The 18200-nt window shown below is 38.2% G+C and overlaps 1 long non-coding RNA gene across 2 annotated transcripts; it reads left to right on the top strand.

Annotated features, from left to right (window-relative positions):
• The first annotated feature begins 6812 nt into the window (after positions 1-6812).
• On the top strand, positions 6813-17318 carry LOC132403011 (uncharacterized). 2 transcript variants are annotated; one of them, XR_009515155.1, is made up of 5 exons: positions 6836-6884; positions 7132-7310; positions 11603-11738; positions 12662-12843; positions 14658-17318. It is a non-coding gene; the product is annotated as an uncharacterized LOC132403011 (long non-coding RNA). The 2 variants fall into 2 exon arrangements; XR_009515156.1 differs by lacking the exon at positions 7132-7310 and having other exon boundaries at positions 6813-6884.
• The last annotated feature ends 882 nt before the right edge of the window (positions 17319-18200 follow it).

Here is an 18200-nt window from a genome sequence, read left to right as displayed (position 1 = left end):
AATAGGAAATAGTTCACTTTTATGTAAGTTGAGTTTATATCCAGAGAAAATACTAAATTCCATAAATATAGATAACATAAAAGGAATAGATTTCCTAGCATCTGAAATGTAAACTAATAAATCATCTGCATATAACGAAACCTTATGTAATTTATCCCCTCTTTTAATACCCTGCACAGAATTAGAATCCCTAAGAACAATAGCAAGTGGTTCTAAAACCAAATTAAATAATAAAGGACTGAGAGGACAACCCTGACGAGTTCCTCTATATAATCTAAAATAAGGAGACTTTTGATTATTAGTTATAATCGCAGCCACTGAGGCTTGATAAATCTGTTTAATCCAGGAAATAAATCCTGGACCGAAATTAAATCTCTTCAAAACCTGAAACAGATAAGGCCACTCCACCCTATCAAAAGCTTTCTCTGCATCCAGAGACACAATACATTCAGATTCTTTAACTGAGGGGGAATAAATGATATTTAACAGTCTTTGAATATTAAAATGTGAGTACCTATTTTTAATAAATCCAGTTTGATCATTTGAGATAACAGCAGGTAAATATTCTCAAGTCTGTTGGCTAAAATCTTAGAGAGAATTTTAACATCTACATTCAGTAAAGAGATAGGTCTATAGCAGGGGTCAGCAACCTTTACCACTGAAAGAGCCACTTGGACCCGTTTCCCACAGAAAAGAAAACACTGGGAGCCGCAAAACCCGTTTGACATTTAAAATGAAATAACACTGCATACAACGTTTTTTTTGCCTTTATGCTATGTATAAACAAACTATAATGTGTTGCATTTATGAAATTGATGAACTCCTGCAGAGAAAACGAAATTACATTTCTGCATGCAACAAAAACATTTTGAACTCCGAAAAAAAGACGTTGGGTTGAAGGTTACTTTTAAGTAAAATACTCAACGTCTATTTGAGTCCTTCTTGTATTTATGAAAAACGCCAAACTTAAATTTGCCGCCAGCAGCAAACCAAAAATAACATCAGCCAGCTGTCAGCCTGAAAAATAAAAGGACTATTTCACTGAACAATGAAAAAATATGAATATACATAAAATAATAGGCAATTAAAATATTTATCATACTTGGTTAATGGGATTTCTGCTCCTGGACCTCAGCGCACAGCGTCTGCACCTCAGGGCTGTATGACGTCACCTTCATCTTTACACAGGATCGCAAGCTGTCATCTGTGAGGCGTGCGCGATGTTTGTTTTTAATAAAGTTCATGTTGGAGAACACCTGCTCACATACATATGTGGATCCAAAGATCGACAGGACTCCAAGCGCATACTTTTTAATGTTTACATAAATGTCGGGGATAGCATTCCATGTTTCGAACACAAGTTTGTCCGGTTTTGGAAGGTTTTCAATATCACTCCATTTGTGATTCTGAGCAAGAACGGCCTTCTGACGGGCAACATCTTCAAGGTCTGCTGTCAAGCGTCTAAACTTGGACACCCATATGTCTTTGTCGGCTATGTCGGCCAGTTCCATCTCAAGATCAGGTTGACTCACACCTGCCAATGCAGTCGTATTCAGTAGGGAAGGATCGATGCTTAAGGGAGTGACCGGGAAGGATAATGTGTTTTTTTCCTCTCTGAACTCACAGAAGCGTTTCCCAAACGATGTTTGCATTGCGATGATTGCAGAATGTAAATACTCCGAAATTATCATGTCGTGACCTTGTTTGAACTCTCTCAAATTGGGGAAGTGAGACAAAGTGCCTTTCTGTAAATCTCTGGCAAGCACTGTCAACTTGCGCTCGAATGCCAAAACATCCTCCAACATGTGCAGGGCTGTGCGTCCTTTCCCCTGAAGAGCTGTGTTCAGCGTGTTCAGGTGCGCTGTCATGTCTACCATGAAGTGTAGCTTTTCCAGCCACTCTGGCTGTTCCAGCTCAGGAAAGGTGAGCCCTTTGCTGCCCAGGAAAGTTTTCACTTCTTCCAGACACGCGACAAAGCGTTTCAGCACCTCCCCTTTGGACAGCCACCGGACTTTGTTGTGCAGCAGGAGATCAGAATATGCGCTTTCCATCTCGTCCAGTAACAAACGGAATTGACGGTGATTTAAACTTTTTGCCATTATTTTATTGACAATCTGAATGACAACATCCATTACTTCTGTGCATTCCGGAGGAAATGTTTGAGCGCACAGTGCCTCTTGGTGCAAGATGCAGTGAAAAGTCAGCAGCTTTCTGTCCAGCGACTTCTGCAGTAAAGCCACAAATCCCTTGTGCGTTCCCGTCATATTCGGAGCCCCATCAGTAGCTACTGACACCAGATGGGTGGTCTTTATTCCTTTGGCTCTTAAACAATTCAAGACAGCCTCACAGATGTCCTCCCCCCGTGTTTGGTCTTTTAGAGGTATCAACTCAATTAGTTCTTCCTGTGGCCCGGCAGAGTTTACATACCGGCAGAACAACGCTATTTGTTCAATATCACCTTTGTCTTTAGACTCGTCACAGGCAATCGAGTAGGCCACAGCTGAATTGATGTCTTTAATTTGCTGTCTTGTGATGTCTTCTGCCATTTTTATGGTTCTGTCTTTGACAGTCTTTGCAGAGAGGGGCATATCCCTGATTTTCTGCACAATTTCACTCTTGTTTTTAAAGTCCGTGAATAGATGTTCTGAAATCTTAATGAAAGATTCTTTTATATATTCACCATCTGTAAACTGCTTCCCGTGCCTGACTATTTCCTGAGCGGCAATATAACTGGCGTATGTCGTTGATTTTCCAGACTTCATCCATTTCTGGAAATGATTTTTGCTCAGATCAACCTTCCGCATCAGTTCCGAAACGGCTTTTTTTCTCTCATCTCCATCCGGATATTTTTGAGCAAAGGCTGCGTGTTTACTCTGGAAATGCCTTGCGACATTTGACTTTTTGTTGTTTGCTAGTTTCTCATTGCATATTAAGCATACCGGTAAACCAGTCTCGTCAACAGTGAAAGCAAATGAATCTGTCCACGTATCATTAAACGTTCTGTTTTCTTCAGTCACTTTTCTTTTTTTAGAATTCTCCATAGTTGGCTTACCTTGGATCGAAAAATTAAAGAAATCACGCACTGGCGGGTGTCAGGTATTGGCAGTGGTGACGTATATTAATAGCGATAAAAACACGTTGTAGCGGTGTGCTCACGCAGTCAGTAAACTGCAGTCGAATAACTTTATTCGAACTAAACAGCCTTGCTTTTAAGCCTCCCTCAACCCAGCCCCCATGGACGCAGATGCTGCAAAAGACGCGTACTCACAAACCCCCGTAGGCTATCTCCCTTAGCCGGAATGCTGGCTAATTGTGAGCCGTTTCGGATGTGCCAGGAAATGTGTCGCCACACTTAGATTGTACAAGATCACCATAATCTTCAAATTTAGAATTACATTTCAAAAGCTAACAAACTAACATAAAATACATTTTAATTAAATACTGACCAATTATTTCCCAAAGCCACAGGGAGCCGCAGCACAGAGGTGAAAGAGCCACAAATGGCTCGGGAGCCGCAGGTTGCCAACCCCCGGTCTATAGGATGCCCATTCCGATAAATCTTTTCCTTTTTTAGGAATCAATTAAATTAATGACCCATAAAACGTTTTTGGAAGATTCCCAGAGGATATAGAATCAGTAAAAGTTTGATGAAGATGTGGTATGAACATTTCATGGAAAGTCTTGTAAAATTCCAGTGTATAACCATCTGGTCCTGGAGCTTTTCCTAATTGCATAGAGGATATAACTTTAGCTATCTCCTCTTGTTTAATAGGTACATCTAATATATCAACATCTTGAGTCGAAATTTTGGGTATATTTAATTTTTGCAAAAATCTATTCATTATAATAGTATTGTCAGAGAATTCAGATTCATAAAGGTTAGAGTAAAAATCCATAAATATCTTATTAATTTCATAAGGATCTAAGCTTTCAGTTCTATCTGGTCTACGTATTTTTAAAATCTGTCTTCTAGCCATACCAGCCTTTAACTGACCAGCCAAAAGTTTACCTGACTTGTCTCTATGTATATGAAATAGACTTTTAGATTTAAGAATTTGCTGTTTGATGGGAAAGGTCAGAAGCAAATCATATTGTGATTGAAGTTTGACCCTTTCTTTATATAAATCTTCAGTGGGTTTACTGAATATGTTTTATCTATCTCTCTAATTTTATTAGTAAGCACTGACAGTTCCACTTTAATTTCTTTCTTAAAGCTGCTGAGTATGAAATTATCTGTCCCCTAAGAAAAGATTTCATCGTGTCCCATATAACCAAGTTTGACATTCCTTCAGTTGTATTAAATTCAAAAAATATAGAAATCTGCTCCTTAATAAAACTAACAAAGTCTGGATCCTGTAACAATACAGGATTCTCTCCACTGTGACATTTTCAAAAAGCTATCAGAGAGCTTCAGGGTTAATTTCAAAGGCGAGTGGTCCACCAATGCAATGACATCATACACACACTCAATAACGGAGTGTAGCAAACTTGTGTCTAGAAAAAAGTCATTAATTCTAGAGTATTTATGATGAACATGTGTAAAAAAGAAAAATCTTTGTTGTTAGGGTATTTATATCTCCAGATATCAACCAGGCCATATTCTAGTAGAAAGTGGTTCAAGTTGTGTGTTGCAGCACAGTTGTGGGTCAGCAGAGTGAACAGCAGTGGACTGAGCACCACCCCTTGCCTAGTGTGATGGTGTTGGAAATGCTTCTCCTGATCTGGACTGACTGAGGTCTCCCAGTCAGGAAGTCTAGGATCCAGTTGCAGAGGGAGATGTTCAGGCCCAACAGCTTCAGCTTTCCAACCAGGTGCTGAGGGATGATTGTGTTGAATGCTGAACTGAAGTCTATGAAAGGCATTCGAACGTATGTGTCTTTTTTGTCCAGGTGAGTGAGGGCCAGGTGGGGGGTGGTGTCGATGGCATCGTCTGTTGAGCGGTTGGGACGATACGCAAACCCTAGGGGGTCCATGAGGGAGGCAGCAGGGTCTTGATGTGTCTCATTACGAGTCTCTTGAAACACTTCATGATGATGGATGTGAGAGCAACAGGACAGTAGTCGTTGAGGCAGGACACTGAAGACTTCAGCATGGGGATGATGGTGGCATCCTTGAAGCACGTTGGAACGACGGTGTTGCTCAGGGAGATGTTGAAGATGTCAGTGAGAACATCAGCCAGCTGGTCTCCACATCCTCTGAGCACTCTACCAGGAATATTGTCTGGTCCAGCAGCCTTCCGTGGGTTGACCCTGAATTGAGTTTTCCTCACATCACATTGCCACAGTAAGACACAGCACCTGGTCATTGGGAGAGGAGTGGTCTTCCTCGCCACCACGTCATTTTCCCCTCGAAACGAGCGTAGAATTTGGTCAACGCATCTGGGAGCGAGTAAATATTTGTCCTTAAGCTTAGCACTAGTCGGGGAAAAGCAAAAAGTGTTCAATTTAAATATGCACTTACTGGAGTCAATAATGAGCAACCATTACTTGGCCTGGATATATGAAAAGTGGCTATATGAATGTTTTATTATTTAATAGTCTTTGCATTTTTTACTGATCAAACAGGTCGAGTCATACATGAAAAATGAATCTTGTCAACCTAACCTAGCATCAGAGCCAGGTGTCGCTCCAGCTTCATCCCAAGGATATCTGCATATCAGAAACCAAAGCTGTCAGAAGGAAGTGAGAATGGAAGAAGACGAGGCAAGTGAATTAAAGCAATGTATGAACCTCAGTTCTGCTCACTGTCAGGTACTGGTTCTGGTAATAAAGCTGGCTGCTGAAGCTACTCAACAGTAAAACGTAGCTTGATTTCTGCCCAAATTTCCAAACTTTCCACAAAGAAGAAACTTTCTCTTTCTTTCAGGCACTCTCTCTTTCTTTCTTTTTTTTTCTTTTTCTTTTTTTCTGTAGGGATGTTAGGGGGGTGGGGCTGAGGGGAGGGGGGAAGGGTATTTTTTTTCTTTCTGTAATCATTTGAAAACTCAATAAAAACAAGTTTTTTTAAAAAAAAGAAACAGAACATTAATCAAATGGATTCTAATTATCGACAGCAGATAACCTTTTCTTATGCAGTGTATTGAACATCTTTATTTAGTTAAGTCATAGTGTTGTACAGCATAGAAACTGGCCCTTTGGCCCTCTGCATCTATGCTGGCCTTCATGTCTAAATATCATTAATCCTGCTTGTCTGCATAATTTCCATATCCGTCTATACCCTCCTCATTCAGGTACCTGTCAAGATGCTTCTTAAACGTTGTTACTGTTCCCTCTTCCACACCTCCCCTGGCAGCTCATTCCCGATACAACATACTCTTTATGTGAAAAATTTACCAAATCAGATTTTTTCCAAACCTCCCCCCTCTCACCTTAAAGCTACATCCTCTAGTTTTAGACACCTTTAGACACCCAGAAACAGACTGTAGCCACCTACCCTGTTTATGACTCTTGTAACTTTATACATATATCTATCATGTCGCCTCTCAGCCTCCTTCGCTTGCAAAAATTTACAAAAACAGAAGAAAAGCTTGCATCTTCATATCATCATTCAAGATTTCCCAAAATACTTTCATCAATGAAGCAATCTTAAAGTTCAGTTATCAGTGTAACATAGGAATTACCCTAGCCAAATTTATACAGCAAACTCTCATAAACAGCAAAAGGATAATGAACTGAGTCTATTGATGGAGAAATATATATTGCCCAAGGCACTTCAGAAGATTTCTCATGTTTAAGGTAGTCATTACTTTCAACATCTCTTCCACAAGGTGGCACCATTGAAGGAGTAACATTTCATCAGTCCTGCAAAGGAGTGTGCTCAGGTCTTTGAAGTTTAATTTCAAGTTACTGCATTCTGATTCAAAGGCAATAGTGCAGGAAACAGAGGTAAAACACCCAGTGCCATTTCCTAGAAAAAGTAATTATAGAACTGTTAATATCTTCAACAATTCCATCCTTTTATTTTTAAGTGGAATCATTCAGTTATCAAGTGGGTTAATTGAAGACTTTAAAAAATCTAAATTTATCACAATTAGAGGGTGCCAATTACTTTGTCTGAGTTCAACTGTCCCAACCACTCATTTAAGGGAGAAGTAATTTCAGTGTGACTTGACAAAAATTTCTTTCCCTTCAGATTGTTGAGCTTCAGAAATGTTTTTTCTCTCTACATCAAGAAGCAGTTAACCTGTTCACAGGGAATGTATTTCCTATAAAACCACAAGAAGAATTGTATAACAGTGAGTCAGAGCTATTGAAGAAAGAGCAACTAATCCAGCACTTAAAACTGGCACAAGAAGTCCTTGAAAATGATAGGTATGATCGGTATGAAATTACTGAATTTTCTGTTACTCAGCATGATAGTATCATTCTGTGACATGGTATTTAATGATTTACTCAGGAGGGTTCATATCAATCATGTGCTATTAAGTGCTGAAAGTTGCAGATAGAAACAAGAAGCCTGGATATGTGGAATAGCCCATACAGGCATTTAAATAAAGATAAAACTAATAGTTTAAGGTAACTCTCATTAACAAATTGGTCCATGTAAAATATTAACCTCCTTTTCAGTTTACAAAGCACATGCAAATTGTTAATGTGTCTTTTAATGAAAATTATGAAGGTAGATAATAGTCTTTAAAATCTCCCTCATATTGCAAATGTTCTTCGTGCTATTTATGCAGGCAGTAAATTTAGCCAGATGTGATGATTAATACAAAATACACTTGGCATCAAGGTTCTCACTCTTGTGCAGGTTCAACAGCAGACACTTTATTTTCATATAAGGAAATTCTATTACCTTTTGCAACAGTTTTACCCCTTCCAATGTTCTACAAAATTCACCAACCAATCGCTTATTTTCAGTAACCATACTTGAGTTTCTGAAAGGCTAATATGCAGATTTAGTTTTTCTTTTTGCAAGGGTTTCAAGACATTTATAGCTATAAATTTAAATGTGCCCCAAAGGATGCACCAGCTGGGAAAAGCTGCATGGTGCTACTGAGCATCTCTTTCAAAGTTGAATATTTCAGTGGTACTGGATGCTGATGTCCTTGATGTTCTTCTGAAAAGATATTGCAATACCCCATAGTGGTACATCTGCTGCTTGTGATTTTAGGTTTGCCCTACGGATTTGAGGGGGATATGGGGAAAAGGGCCAGCAGCCATAACCTTTTTAGGGACTAGTGATTGGGTTGGCTTGAAGACTTCCTGTTGGGACTTCCATGTTCATACATGCAGAAGTTGAAATTCTGAACCTGCTGCACTTACACAAAGGAATGCTGACAGTGCTATTTCATCTTATTTCATCCTTCTAACACTTCACTGAAAAGATTGGGTCTATTTTTACATTGAGGGATAAATTCTGTCACGGTTAATCCTCCTTATCTAACAACTATGACATGACATCACACGTGAGTATCACATGGTGGACAATTTTATCCATAAAAACAAATTTAAAAAGTGCAGCATTAGCTCAGTACAGAATTGAGGTGGAGTGGAAGATTAGATTTTTTACACCAAAAACAGAAAGAGCTGTACATGGTCATTGAATTGAACTGTTAACTTGTTTTTTTTTTCCTCCACAAATGCTGCCTGACCAATAGATGCTACCAGCATCACTTTCTGTTTCTCTTTCAGCGTCTGCACTCATTCCTTTGCAACTACTGCCAAGATCTTTGCATTCAGTTCCATGAACTGAATTTGAAATTACAAGATTAAATTAAATTCAAATTAATGGCAGGTTGGATTTAATGCATGAATCTTTCGTTTCACATCAATAGCAAATATCTACACTAAGGAGAACTATTCTGTTAAATAATTTAGTCAAGTTAGCATTAGATTCATGATGCAGAGACATCTGGTGTACAAGCTGTGCAGCTATTTTTATAAAGTGGCATTTTGGCTTGTGATATCTTATAAATAAAAGATTATTGTTTAGAAAATATTGCTGTTATTTTTCTTAGGGAATATTAAAACTAAAAGGAGGAAAATAATAGTGAATGTAACATTATTATCAATGTTAATCAGTTAATTTGTGAATTGCATTATCATGCAGGGAGTGAAGGGATTAGTCATTAACTATGCAGAATGATTATTGAATACATTACCCATGGACATGCTGAGAAAACATGATTTCAGGATTGAGTACGTTTAATTAATTTAACTGAAACATACAATAAATGATGTGATCCATACAAATGGGGAATCTTTGTGAATTAATGCCATAAGGCAGCTAGCTCACTCTACCAGACGGAATTAAGCAAGCTTGACAAATTCATATAAATGAGGCTTACTTTTAGTGAAAAACTGGTCTCCTATTAAGCAATCTCACTGCTTAAATGAGAGAAACAAGGAATGAGCTTCAGACAGGGACTACAAGTCTGCTGTAATGCAATTTAGTCACAATTCTGTGTAGTGTGAAAGCAATCATAACAGTCAAATCAAATGGAGTCAGAAGTGAAGGCTGGAAATGCAAATTATTATTGCTGCACGGTGACAAGCATGAAGACATTTTGTTTATGCTATATCATGCCATTAGCTTCTTTCTGTCATATCAATAATGCATTACAAGTTAAATGCTCGCACAGAAATAAAAACAGAAAATGCTGGGAATATTGATCAGGCTGCATTTGTAGAGAGAGAATTGGAGTCAGTGTTTCCTGACTATGCCTATTTCTGATCAAGGATCATCAATCTGAAATATTAACTCTGTTTCTCTCCCTTAGTCACTGTCCTATCTGATGAATATCCCCTGTATTTTCTATTTTTATTTCAGATTTCCAGCATCTACAGATTATTTTGTGTCTGCACCAAAATGATGTTTTGTAGCAAATTATTTGGGGCAACAATGACTAAGTTACTGGACCAGAAATCAAACGATCCACTTCTGTTGGTTCAAAGCTAATCATGGCAAACAACACCCTGATATAATTATCTTGACAGAATCTTGTCTTATGGACATGTCACACTCCTCCATCACAATCCCTGGATATGGCCTTCCCCACCAGCAGGACAGACCCATCAAGAGGAAGTAGTACTGTAGTTAAAAGATAGAGGCCATAGTCCTGGGAGTCCTTAACATTGATTTCATGATATTACATTAAAAAAAAATAAACATTTTTCTTTTTGCCACATACCATCCTCCCGTAACTCATCGGTCAATGCTCTTTCATCTTAAATGGTACCTGTAAGAATCACCAAGAAGAGCTCAGGCACAGAATGTGGTTTGGTATTGCCACCACTGACCAAGCTGACTGACCCCTGACCAAGTCTACAAAAAGGTTTAACCCTCATATTATATGACGTAGTGAGTGGACTAAAATGAGGGATAAACCTATTTGAATTTGTCCTCTCCAATCCACCTGTTGCAAATACAACTGTCCATCATAGTATTGGTGGGTATGATCACCTCACTGTCAAAGTTCCATCTTCACACTGAGGACACCCAGCCAGTATTGATTGTGAGGTGCAGCACTACAATTCCACTAGAAGTCATAGACACAGAACAGATTTGGCAACCCAAACTTACCATCCAGGGAATTTTATGGACCACTGGCAGCAGCATGGTCTGTAACTTTACAGTCCTGCTTATTCCTCACTTTATTATTGCAGTGAAGTCAGAGCATCAACCTGCTGCAATGAGGAGTGCACATTAGCATGCCAGAAGGTGATATGTCAGCTTGGTGAAGCTGTAACCAAGGACTACGCCTGTGCACAATATAAAACATATGCAATAATCAAACCTAAACAATTCTACAAACAGTGGATCAGATCAAATCTCAAAAGGATTGCCTCGTCTAATTATGAAAGATGGACAATAAGCAGTTACTAGTAAAAGGAGACTAGGGATATCCTCAACCTTAGCAACAATGGAACCCAGCATGCGATTTTCAGAAAATTTGGTATTATTTTCTACAATATAGTCTTTCAACATGGTACACAGACCCCTTGACCCACCAAGTTTGCAAAGATCATCAAGCGTCCATTTTATACAAATGTGAATTCCATTTAATTGTTCCCACATTTCCAGCAATTACCACAGATTCTACCATTCACCTACACAAATACAAAATGGGCAATTCATAATGGCCAGTCTCCAGGATGTGAGCAGAAACTGGGGCAACTGGAGGAAGACCACCCAGTCACAGAGGGTGCATGGGTAATGGGTCTGATGGGATTACTTTAGTAAGAACTAGTATGATTTCCTAAATTTGCACAACTTCATTCAATCACCTTTTGCTTCTTTTCTAGAAGATATAAAGCGCTTCAAGGTCATTGGAACATGAAGGAATGTTTAGACATTTTTCCCAGTAATTCTAATGGCAAAACAAACTAGTTGGATTAAATCATTAAGTCAATTTTATATACTTACAGCAGTTATCCAAGAATATTGGTGAAATCAGTCAATCTAAATGCAAATATGCTGGAGGATTTTTCAGGATATCAGTACACTTAACTTTAACCCACTTACAGAGAGAGAGAGTTGACACTTCAGTTGGCAGAGAGGAATTTTAAATGAATAAATGAAGCTCTGAAAGATTCTTGTTTTACCAATCTTTTGCTCATGGCTGGGAAAGCTAATGATGCTGCTTGTATCTTTGCTTAAGCTTTAATTCCATAGACAGAAGCCTCCTTGAGCTCTTGAAACTGGACTACCAGATAATGAAGGAAACAATCCACATTTTTTGCCAAAAGCATCAGCAGGCACCATCAAGCAGTCTTCTAGAGTTCCGGGGTACTAAGGTAGATATGAGACTTTAATCCCTTTGAATAGTAATAATCAATGAGTGTTGCATTGATTTTAGTGAATTGTTGTCAAGAGTGGGCAATCCTTGCAAGTTACATGAAAAGAAGATATCTCAGACTGCATCATGTTCTTGGTAGATTCGTTGAGCAGTAGTTGAACTCCTGTTAGATAAGTCAGTAGTCAGGCAGGCAGCTCCTATGCAGAGATAACCAGTGTTTAGGTTTCAGGCTGATGGCCTGCACTGTTTTCTCAGTTTCCTCTCTACACTTGCTGCTTGACTTAATGTTTCTACCATTTAATGTTATCATTTCAGCCTTCCTGCATCCACAGTATTTAGTTTTTGTATTATTGGTTGCTGAAAAGCACTAGAGCAGTCAAGCCATATGGATAGTACAGAGAATTTCATAGGTTAGATTCTTAGTTTGAGTTTTAGAGAAAAACGGAGAAACGTTGTCTTTTATCCTGGACTGGAAGCATGTGAAACCTGACCTTATGAAAAGTAAAAGATAGCTAAGAGAATGGATAAACAATCTTAAAAGACTTTGATTTAAACAGGTAAGAAAATATGACACTCATCCTAAATTTACTATTTTTAATTTATATAAGGAAATTGTGACAAAGGTGGAACAGGTGAGGCAAAGTAATTATCTATCCGAAAATACCCACTCTGGCAATATATACTCCCTCAGTATTTCACTGGGGCAATAACCTGTAAGTTATGGGCTGGATGACATTTCACTTAAGATAACTTTTTATTTCTTGTGAAGGGATGCATTTCTTTGTAACCTAAGGGTTCCCAACCCAGGGACCCCTTGCTTAATGGTATTGTTTTACGGCATAGAAAAAGGATAGGAACCCCTTTTGCAACTTAGACTGATGGTACCCAGAAAACATCATTTATGTGTCCACATGTTTACAGGGAAATAGCAACCAACCATCAGTGACATTGTCACAGCTCATTGCACCCAATTCCACTGCAGTGCTGGTGACAGTGCAGGAAGCAGCAAACTCTGATGGGTATGGGTTCACTGTGAAGAGGCATGCAGATCAAGGACTGCAGATTGTGACAGCAGAGAGCTCGGATCTCCAGCCTAACGATAGGTAATTATATCACTTGAAAATATATTTTAAACACTGCAGGTGCTGGTAATCTGATATCAAAACAGTGTGCTGGAAATACTCCAAAAGACTAGTAGCATTTTTTGAAGAGCGAAACAAGAGTTAATTTTTCAGATCAATGATGATTCATCAGAGCTGAAACTAGAAATTTGTAATAGTATAGTTTATCAACCTGAATCATTAACTCAGTTTCTCTCTGCATAAAGTAACAATCTTAGACACCTAGACGGACAACCTTGATCTCCACCCAATCAGACATTCTCTTTTCAATCTCCACCATTCTCCCTTTTTTACCAGGTAAAACACAACTGTCTTCTTATTTCTTCAATGCTGTAGAAAGATAATTACTTTGATGCATTACTTCCATTTCAGTGCTGCCTGAGTCCCCAAATATTTGGAGCATGTTCTGTTCAGATGTGTACAAATGTCATTTAAACCTAAGCACAAAGAATTTATTTGGTTGTGTAACATGCATGGCTCATGTAATTTTTTAAAATTGCAGCATGTGACCCAGTACATACTGTATATATTGCAAAAATGTTGACAGTGCAACTGCTACAAAAACTTCACTCTCCCACAACAGGGTGGAATTATGAAACTAAATCATGTGTGCATTGAATTGAGAAATTCATGCTTATGAAATTAGCAATATTATTTTGCTTGTCTTTATCACTGGCATTCTTAGAATAAAATCACAATATAAAAAAAAAGGTTAAGAGCACATACCATCAGAGTCAAAGATACCTTCTATCCCAAAGCCATGAGACTTTTGAATGGACCTCTTGTACACTAAAGATAAACCCTTGATTTCTCTATCTCATCATGCCCCTTGCACTTTGTCTACCCATTTTGCACTTTCTCTGTAATTGTAACACATATTCTCCCTCTATCTTTTTATTCTGGCATCCTTCTTCCTTTACAGTTCTGAAGAAGGGTCTTGGCCTGAAGTGTTGACTGCTTATTCATTTCCATAAATGCTGCCTGACCTGCTGAGTTCCTCCAGCATTTTGTGTGTGTTGCTTTTAGATTTCCAGCTTCTGCAGACTTTCTCATGTTTATATTCTGCTTTAATTTCCTTTTGTATTACCTTAATATATTGCTGTGTGGAATGATCTGCTGGATGCCATGCAAACATAAGCTTTCCTTTAGATTTCAGTATATGTGGCAATAAACCAATTACTAAACACAGGATAACACTGGGTAGCATTTTAAAGTATATCCAACTCCTCACATCTATCACTCTCAGCTATTTCCAAATGCTTCATCAGGCGGTTCCCTTGATATATCTGTTTGGAATTGCTGCTATGACTCAACAGTAAATTAATTGTAGACAAGCTACTGGTTCTTGACTGTCTGAAAATCTTTGATGGTCTTTGTGCTTAAAATGTGATGGAATTATATTGTTGGCCTATGGCCAATTTACTCCTGTTCATTCTAACTGCTGCTCCCATTATGTTGAATAATGCTATTAAAGCTTAATGTCCCAAGAAATATTCTTAAGCATTAAGGAGAAACAAGAGAGACTGCAGCTGCTGGAAATCTAGAGCAACAAAATGCTGGAGGAACTCAGCAGGTCAGGTAGTATTTATGAATGTAAGTGGACAATCAATAACTTGGGTTGAAATCCTTCATCATGATTTGAAAGAAAGAGGGAAGATAGCCATTATATGAAGGGGGGTGGAATAGGATGAGAGGGGGGAAGTGACAAAGTGCTGAAGAAGATATAGTATGATGGAGAGATCAGCAGGACAATATACAAAATTAACCATCAAACATTATTTCCTTTTTGTTTGCAGACTTGTGGAAGTGAATGGTGTCTGTGTACTGAATGCATCAGAAGAGGAGTTCAGGGCATATCTTACCACCCCAAGTGTACAAATGTTGGTACTGAGAAATTCTGGGAAATCTTAACTGTGATGTAAAGCTGACATGATCGAACCAGATCAGGTTCTCCAACAATGACTACTGCTGTGCTAAATAATTATTACAGGATCACACAAATGTAAAAAACAGTAAAATATCTAGTTTTGTTGCATATTATTCATAGATTTGATGAAGGGTCACCCCAAACAATATAAAATAAATGGTCTCTCATTCTGACACACCATGATTTTATTACTTGATATTGGTGTATTACAAATAACATTTGCAGAATTTTAGCACGGTCAATTTATTCATAATGTGCTGGTCTTTTGGCTTGACTTCAATGCCAATGCAACTGGCATGACTCAATCATCAATCCATTTTTGTTATCCCGTCTCAGTTTCTAATTGACCTGTTAAAAAGATAGGGGTGGGAAGTTGCAAGCTGCCATGGTACAGTCAGCCCTCCTTATCCAGGGGGGATTGGTTCTGGGACCCCCCCCCCCCCCGTGGATACCAAAATTCATGGATGCTCAAGTCCCTTATTTAACATGTATCAATGCAGTGCTCTTTAGGACCCATTTGAACCCCAGACTTTATTTAACGTCTCCATGCAGTGGACATTAGGACCTGGCGGCAGACTTTGAATCCACAGTGTTTCTGTTCACAAAAATGATCGCAATTGAAAATAAGGTGGAAGTAATCAAGTGATTGGAAAGAGGTGAAACACCATCGGTCACTGGAAAAGCGTTAGGCTACAGTCGGTCAATGATCAGAACAATTTTAATAAAGCATGTGAAAGGCACTGCCCTGATGAAAGCTACAATTATTACTAAGCAACGCAGTGGTTTAATTATTGAAATACACGTTTCTTAAGAGTTTTATTTGCATAGAAAAGTAGAATATATACGAAGAAAAACATTTGACTAACTGACACTAAATAATACCAGATGTACCTGTTCCAACTTCAAAAACGGACTCAGGAATGGAACTCATTCATAACCCGGGGACTGCCTGTACTTTTAAGTCATTTCTAGATTACTTCTAATACCTAATACAATGTAAATGCTATGTAAATTGTTATACTGTATTGTTTAGGGAATAATGACAAAAGATAATCTGTACATGCTCAAGCAACGAGTGCTGGAGCGAGAACTTCCAGGTTTTCCCAATCCGCGGTTGGTTGAATCCGTGCATGCGGAATCCATGGATAAGGAGGGCCAACTCTACTAGTTTTTCACCCTTTGTGGAGCATACATTGCAACAAAGAGTGCTCATAGACCTAATAATAAAATACAAAGAATGAAAACATGGTGTTTCATAGTCACAGTGAAAAGCAAACTCTTCAGCCCAGTTCACCCATGACAATCAGGATGCCTATTCAAATAATCAAATTGTCCACTCAGATCTGATGAGTTCATCAATGTAATACAACCAAAATTGTTTAAGCCAAAGCAAAAACCTACACACAAAGTCATAGGGAGATGCAGCATGTAAAGAGACTTTGGCCAATCCAATGCACACCAATGATCAATCATCACATTTTTTTTTAAAAAGACACTTTCCAGATACTACACACTATGGACAAATTACAATAGTCAATTAATCTACCAAACTGCACATCTTTGGAATGTGGAAATAAACCTGAGCTCCAGGAGGAAACCCATGCAATCACAGTGAGAACATGCAAACTGCACTGCCAGGACCCAAGGTCAGGACTGAACGCAGGTTTCTGATGTTGAGGCGAACTGGCACACTAAATCCTCAATTAATGTTGCTTTCTGTGGATGGGAAAGTATTGCTATTGGTTATCAAGTTTAATACGAAGATTCAGAACCATGGTAAAGAAAGTAAGGAATCTATCTACTATTGCATCAAGCAGCTAAAATGCCCAGCCAAACCAAAATTACTTTACAACAGGGGTTCCCAACCTTTTTATGTCATGGACAGCTACCATTAACTGAGGGGTCCATAGACCCCAGGTTGTAGACTTCTGTTTTATAACAACCTGGAAGAAAAATATGGGAAGATATAGAAAAATCAATTAGAATGGGTTTTTTAAAAATCCTCTAAAGTACACCCATTTGCAATACATTACCTGATGCTGATTCAGCTCCAAAATGACATGATTTTTGTTCAATCATATTGTGATGGGTTTATTAATTTTTAAGAGTAGACTACCCTTTAATGCTCAAATCAGCCAGAGCAAAAGACAAAGGAAAAAGAAGTTCAAAAGAATCAGTAATTGGTAGTTTTTGCCAGGCACTATGAGGAAGTCAAGATCGTAAGTGATCCTTGGCTGGATGTTCAGTGCTAATGTTGATTTCCAGAACAAAACTTTACAGATATTATAACTTGAGCCTTGCAGAGCAGCAAAAATGGGGTAAACTATTGCAAATTATACTGGTATGGAAATAAGTACAGCACATTTTGCCATTTTTGAGAGTGGAACATAATCTTTGATCACATTTAATTATTACACTGTCTAATCCTATAGTACATTATAACTATTTACAACTTGATACTCTGTCTGCATAACACATTCTCTCCAGGATCAGGTGGGTTGCAGCTCACAATTTACTCTCGCAAAAGATATGCAGGCTTTCAGATTAATTGACCAATGTAAAGCACTACTGTGTGTGTGTGAATGAGTGGTAGATTCTGGACACTGATTAAAAGAATGTACTATCACTCTCTCAAACATGAAAGCAAACTGTGCACCTAGATAAATGGAAACCGTATGAAAGAGGAAGGTTAGGAATGAGAATTTATTTAGACATTGTGAGATTCAAAGAGTACATAGTTGAAAATTAAACAGTATGACAGATCCAAATTCTTGAGGATCTCCTGCATCTTGCAACCACGCCAATAAAGTTAAAATTGTTCTCAGGACTGAATTTTTGAAATACCAGTGAAATCAAGTAACATAATATTACAATGGAATATGTAAATACAGGTTGTGTACTTATCTGAAATTCAAAAATCTGAAAATCTCTGAAATCTGATTTTTCTCCCCTTCGAACATACTACGTTGTCACAAATGGAAAATTCCACTAGATGCTGGGAAGGGGCCTAGGTGATGCACAGGTCTCTGCACACCACAAATATGAGAGGTGACCTCACATATCTAATGAACAGAAGTTAATAAAAATAGAAAAACACTGCATAAAGCAAAAAAGGTTTTAGTTGTGTCATTAGCACTGGAGTGAACATATCCCACTTAACAGTATGCTGATCCAAAAGCAAAATAGATGATTTGCAATAACTGTACAGGTAGGAGTTGCACATGTTTGATATAAAGTATCACATACAAATAATTTTCCACTGCTCATTGATCAATACAACATGTACAAATGTTTTTCTACAATCTTGAGTTGATAATTAAACGTGTATTTGTCAAATTCAAGTTTAAACTTTTCCATCTCTACACATTTAAATAAAGTGAATTTCTTTAATCAATCCAACTTCAAGCATTCC

This window comes from Hypanus sabinus, chromosome 12, assembly GCF_030144855.1.
Source record: "Hypanus sabinus isolate sHypSab1 chromosome 12, sHypSab1.hap1, whole genome shotgun sequence".
In the NCBI taxonomy this organism is placed as follows: domain Eukaryota; kingdom Metazoa; phylum Chordata; class Chondrichthyes; order Myliobatiformes; family Dasyatidae; genus Hypanus; species Hypanus sabinus.
The sequence above is the reverse complement of the archived record's forward strand: the minus strand, read 5'-3'. Positions and strand labels throughout refer to the sequence as shown.